Genomic DNA, 5,793 nt, shown 5'->3' on the forward strand with positions numbered 1-5,793 from the left:
CGCTCTCTTCACTTCCTGCTCGGCTGGCGACTAGACTCCTTTCCTGGTTGTACAGAGGGCTGACGGTGATCTGTAAGTTTTTTCCCCTTTTAATAAATAGTACCCTATTAATCATAATTCCAAACTGCTGTGGCATCGTTTGTGACTTACGTCTACAGCTGACAGGTCATAAAATAATACATTTAGTACAGAAATTGCCAATAAAATTTCTGTTTCATATCCAGCAATCTGTCTTCAAATGCAATGTTTCCGATCACTTGCCAAGTATTCTTCTCATATGAACAAACATACTATTGTGTTCATTTTCAATTCAGTGATTAACCCTAGACAAACAAACTCTTCTCTGAGGCTCTTCTAAGTGCCACAGTCCGACATCTGTAGACCCCATTACAGACAACAAATACAATGAGAATCCCCTGTGCACATGTCCTGATTTTCTCAAACCTACATCCCCCAAAACATCTGAGAGATGTGACAAACACAAGCTGTACCTACACCTGAGAATTACTAGAAAATGACACCATTGGACAGATGTCAAAAGCCAAAGAGTGAAAGTCTTTCTGAATCATTTCAAAACTCACAAATTTCTGTTCTGGGTCTGTGCTTTTAAATTGTCTGATAATGGGATTGCTCATATGAAAATTGATCCCTGTATCCTGTTCGTTGTTATTCCTTCTGTGTCTGCCCTATACTCTGCACAAATTTGTTGCCCTTTACATGGCTTTTAGAACCTTTCCTTGTACCCAGCTCTTGGTTTCTGTCTTGTTCCTTTCTGTAAGGAACCTGGAGGCACACACTTTTCTCGGCCTCCTTTAATGATGGACACTGTCTCTGGATAGATCAAATCAACCACCAGTAGCAGTACTTTGTTTCCATCCAGGCTCATACAGAATAAGAATAGCACAGAAGTTCAGAAGACAGATTATACTGAAGCCTGTGGCTGAGGATTAGTGAAACAAGAATAGAAATAATCGACTGAGACTCATAGGTAGCATTCCCAAAATCAAGCTTCAATCTTCTAGTAATGGCTGTGATCCTAGGTAACTTACTACTGTTTGCTTGCCTTGGGTCCAATAACTAACCCAGTTGTTAAGAGCTGTTTGTGCTGTTAACATGGCACCTGACATATAAATATATGTTATTTAACTTTTTATGGGCTCACTTGATATATTTGCTGTTTATTGTTATGCAGATATCACATTGTAAATGACCCTTCCATTTAGTCCTTAATCCCACTGTACATCAGATGTCTTCTAGACAAAGTATCCCTAATATCAGTTGACTGTCTGATATGGAAAACTCTTCAATAGAGCTTTATTTCCTGAACTCTGGTAATTAAACTAAACCCTAGTTCAAACAGTAATGGATCAACCAAGTTGCAGTGGTTATCTGAGATTTTTGATAATATTTAAATGAAATAAGACTTGTTAAAAATACTTGGTACTCAGCCAGAAATGGAGTGAATGTCCAGTACAAATAAAGGGTTTCATGCTTCTTGTCACTGTTTTCAATTGTTCAGGTATATGAGATCTCACTCTTCCACACTTTTTACAAGTTCCAATGATGATGAGTGTTGTTCATTCCTAAACAGTCCCCTCAGGGTACTGGTTTGTAGAGATCCTCTTAAAACAATTTTATCAAAAGTCTTTAAGTCTATCAAAAACTGGCTTTAACCTTTCTTATTTCTGTAGTTTCCTTTCTGTTCTCATGCTGCTAATGGAAAGTCACAGTGAAAAGAGGGTCAGACAAGGTAATTCCTGAGTTACCCTCCATCACTGTTTCCAGCATCTTACTCTTCAATGAGTCAGGTGTTGGTACCACAGCATCATGTAAACCCTCCCTCATGGCAGTTATGCTCTAGGTACAGTGTGTCTTCCCAAGACTCACTTACTAAGAAATTAGTTCCTGAAAGGTAGGGTTAATCACTGGAAGGTGATTGAGTTATGGGGCCCTGATCTAACCAATAGACTCGTCCTCATGTATTTATGTCAGAAGGGGCTAATATAAGGTGAGGACATTTAAGAAGAGACTGACTGAGGAGATACAACACAGCTGGAGAGTCACTGAGTCAGTCTGTCTTTATTTCTCTCCTACTCTCCTTTTCTCTCTTTTTTCTCTTCTTTTCTCCCCTCCCCTTCCTTGAGGTAGGCATCACTACTAGTTATAGCCTTTCACAGACTCAGAAACAGTAGAGTGGGACATATATAACTATGGAATTATGATTAAATAACCCCATCCACCTTGTAAATTACATTTCTATGAAGCTGGTTCACTGTGTAACATCTCCTCAACATTCCCTACTGGAGGGAGGAGGAAGGCTCCTGAGCCTTAGAAAATTTAAAAAAATAATCTTAGTACAGGAATACTGAAGCCAAAAGATGCACCAAGGCTCTTCCACAGTGCAGTATAATACAAGCAGTAAACAACCTGTGGATCTGTCTTAAAGTCAAAGAGAGCTCCAGGCATGCAGCTTTCACAAGCTGTTTCAACCGATAAAGTGGGCTTTTCATTTATACTACTGTCTTTGATTCCTGTAACTAACCTCACACTCATACTCCTTCAAGTAACCACAAAGAAATAATCAGTTCTTTAGCTCAGACTTTGGTAGAATCTTGACATTGGTCTGTCATTGCTCCTTATGAAAAGTGAGCAGACATCTATTCATATGTCCAGAGGAAGAGTTAGACAACATTGTTACAGGAACAAAAGGCCTGACTCATGAAAGAGGCCAGACAGGGAAGCAGTTTAAATATCTATCAGTAGATGGTTTTGTTTGTGTATGTGTTTGAAATATGTAGACATATGTACATGTTCTAACATAGTTTTTTTAACTTTTTTTTATTGAGAAAAGGAGAAAAAAAACAAGTTTCCACCTCCTCCCAGCCTCCCATTTCCCTCCCCCTCCTCCCACCTTTCTCCCCCTCCCCCAAACTCCTCTCCCCCTCCCTCTCCAGTCCAATGGGCAGTCAGGGTTCCCTGCCCTGTGTTAAGTCCTAGGTCCTCCCCCCTCCGTCCATATCTAGGAAAGTGAACATCCAAACTGGCTAGGCTCCCACAAAGCCAGCGCATTACGTAGGATCAAAACCCCGTGCCATTGTCCTTAGCTTCTCATCAGTCCTCATTGTTCGCCATGTTCAGAGAGTCCGGTTTTATCCCATGCTTTTTCAGTTATAGTCCAGCTGGCCTTGATGAGCTCCCAATAGATCAGCCCCAATGTCTCAGTGGGTGGGTGCACCCTCGTGGGCCTGACATCCTTGCTCATCTTATCCCTCCTTCCTCTCCTCATTGGGACCTTGGGAGCTCAGTCCAGTGCTTCAGTGTGGGTCTCTGTCTCTATCTCCATCCATCACCAGATGAAGGTTCTATGGTGATATGCAAGATATTCATCAGTATGGCTACAGGATAGGGTCATTTCAGGTTCCCTATCCTCAGCTGCCCAAGAAACTAACTGGGGACCTCGGCTTGGGCACCTGGGAGCCACTCTAGGTTCAAGTCTCTTGCCAACCCTAAGGTGGCTCCCTTAACTAAGAATTGTGCTTCCGTGCTCCCCTATCTAACCTTTCTTTATCCCAATCCTCCTTTTTCCCCAAGTTCCCCCCATCCTCCCCTTCTCCCTTTTCTAACATAGTTTTATGGTTAATTTTTTTAAATTAATAATGATAAGACTATGGTGAAGAAGGATGCATAAAAGAAATATCACACTAGCTCAGAACTGAGAAATAGATGATTATTTATTTAGGGGTAGACTCAAAAATTAGAATCCTCTGTTTAAAAGAAGGTAAGAAAACGAATCCCGCAATTGGAACATAGAGGCCCAAAAAGAGATTAGACATCAGCTTATATGGTATAAGAGGCCACACCCCAGTGGGCTGGTAACTACTGGCTGTAAAACTTCTGACAGCACTATGGCTGTAAATCTTTTATCCCTTATTTTACTGAGAGTGATTTTCGAAATGATTTTCTAAGCAGGATCTTGAAAACATTCTGAGGACCCATATTAAATTATTTCCGTGAATGGAAGAAGATGTGACACTTGATGCTCCTGTGAGTTTTGAAATCTAGTGTATGGTATATTACAATTTATTCTTTTAATTACAAAATTGTGCTATCCCAAGCAACTGCATATGAGTAACCATACCCTTCTTTTCTACACTTGTAAAGCAAAACTTGCAGATGCTTTGTGACTAGGTCGTGGAAGGATCTTTTATGCATCCTGTTCTCAGATCAACAGCAGCTCTTTGTACTTTGGGGGCTGAGGGAGGTTCTTGGGTTTCCTCACCTGCACCTTCAGTGGCTGTGCTGATTCCTGCCTGCAGTGTTAAACTGCCCCTTACTCCAGGGTGTGTTGTCAGTTTAGCTGATTCCTTAGAATTTAGACATAATGACTCTTAGATAGCTGTGTTCCTATAACTGATAGTGCTTGATCTTCCATTTGGAAGTTTTCTGAACTTCATTTGATGTTATCAAGTATGTTCAAATGTAAGATCTGTTGTGATCCACAGTTCAGAACTGTAGAGACATTTCAGAGACATTCTGTCATCACTAACAATTTACTTGAATAAAATATGCTGTTTAAGTTTCTCACACCATGCATAACAGCAGTGAGACTATATTAAGTAATGAATACAGAAGATGTTTAATCATTATGATCTTGGGACTTTGACACAATGAATAAAACAAAAATTGTCCTTGGTGATAGATGATTGATAATATACAGATTGATAAATATACAATGTGAATATACAGGAACCTCTAGGTTGGCAATTTAATTGTCAGATTTTTATGATTAATAAGTCATATTTTATATAATGGAATTATTATAAAATCAGTCTGACATCTTTTCCTCTCCTCTGCCCAGTGGAAAGAGACTATATAAAAACTCTATTGTGCTGTTCACCTGTCTGGAATCTTCATTTTCAGTACTTCTTAAAGCAAATGCAGCTTATTGCAGGCCTGTCCCTCAGCTTTGCCTCTTGAGATGGTTTAATCTGTTTCTGTTTCTGAATGAAATGTCTCCTCTTTACTACCCTTGAATCATTTAGTCATGAAATATCCTACTTTGTGCCTTTTCTTTTTCTTTTTTCCTTTTTGTTTTCTGGTACTAGGAATAAAGTCTTTGTGGATACTTTTTTCTTTCCTTCCTTCCTTTCTTCTTTCCTTACTTCCTTCATTATTTCAATTCTTTCTTCATTTATTCTGAGATAGAAATTCAGAAATTGTAAATTCCTAATGCAAACTAAGTTGATGACTTAGCCTCAACATTGCAGAAAAATTAAGAAATAGGGAAATTCAACCTTGGTTCCTCTGATTTACTCTACCTGATCAGTACATGCCTCACTAAATTTCATATGTTTACTCCTGCTTTCACATTAAATTTATTGTCATTATACCTTAGCATTTAACCTTTTGAACCTTGATCTTAAGATAGTTTGGCCCTTGTAGGTAACTTTTGGTGGGTATATCATGTTAATTACAGAGCTGAATTTTCCAAATTCTGTAATTTGTAAATTTATATTCTGAAAATATTATGGATGGAAAAAGGATGTCTAAGGACATCTTGTTTATTTAATTTTTCATTACAATATTATGAAAAACTTATTGTTGATATAGTTGCAGATGTCTGTAATCCCATTTCAACTATGGTGTAGGAGGTTCTTCTATTTATGTGTTTCTTTCATTGGTTAATTAATAAAGTGATGAGGGAATGATTTCTTATTAATAAAGAAACTGCCTAGGCCCATTTCATAGGCCAACCCTTAGGTAGGCGGAGAAAACAGAACAGGATGCTGGGAG

Source organism: Microtus ochrogaster, unplaced genomic scaffold (genome assembly GCF_000317375.1).
Source record: "Microtus ochrogaster isolate Prairie Vole_2 unplaced genomic scaffold, MicOch1.0 UNK14, whole genome shotgun sequence".
Lineage (NCBI taxonomy): Eukaryota > Metazoa > Chordata > Mammalia > Rodentia > Cricetidae > Microtus > Microtus ochrogaster.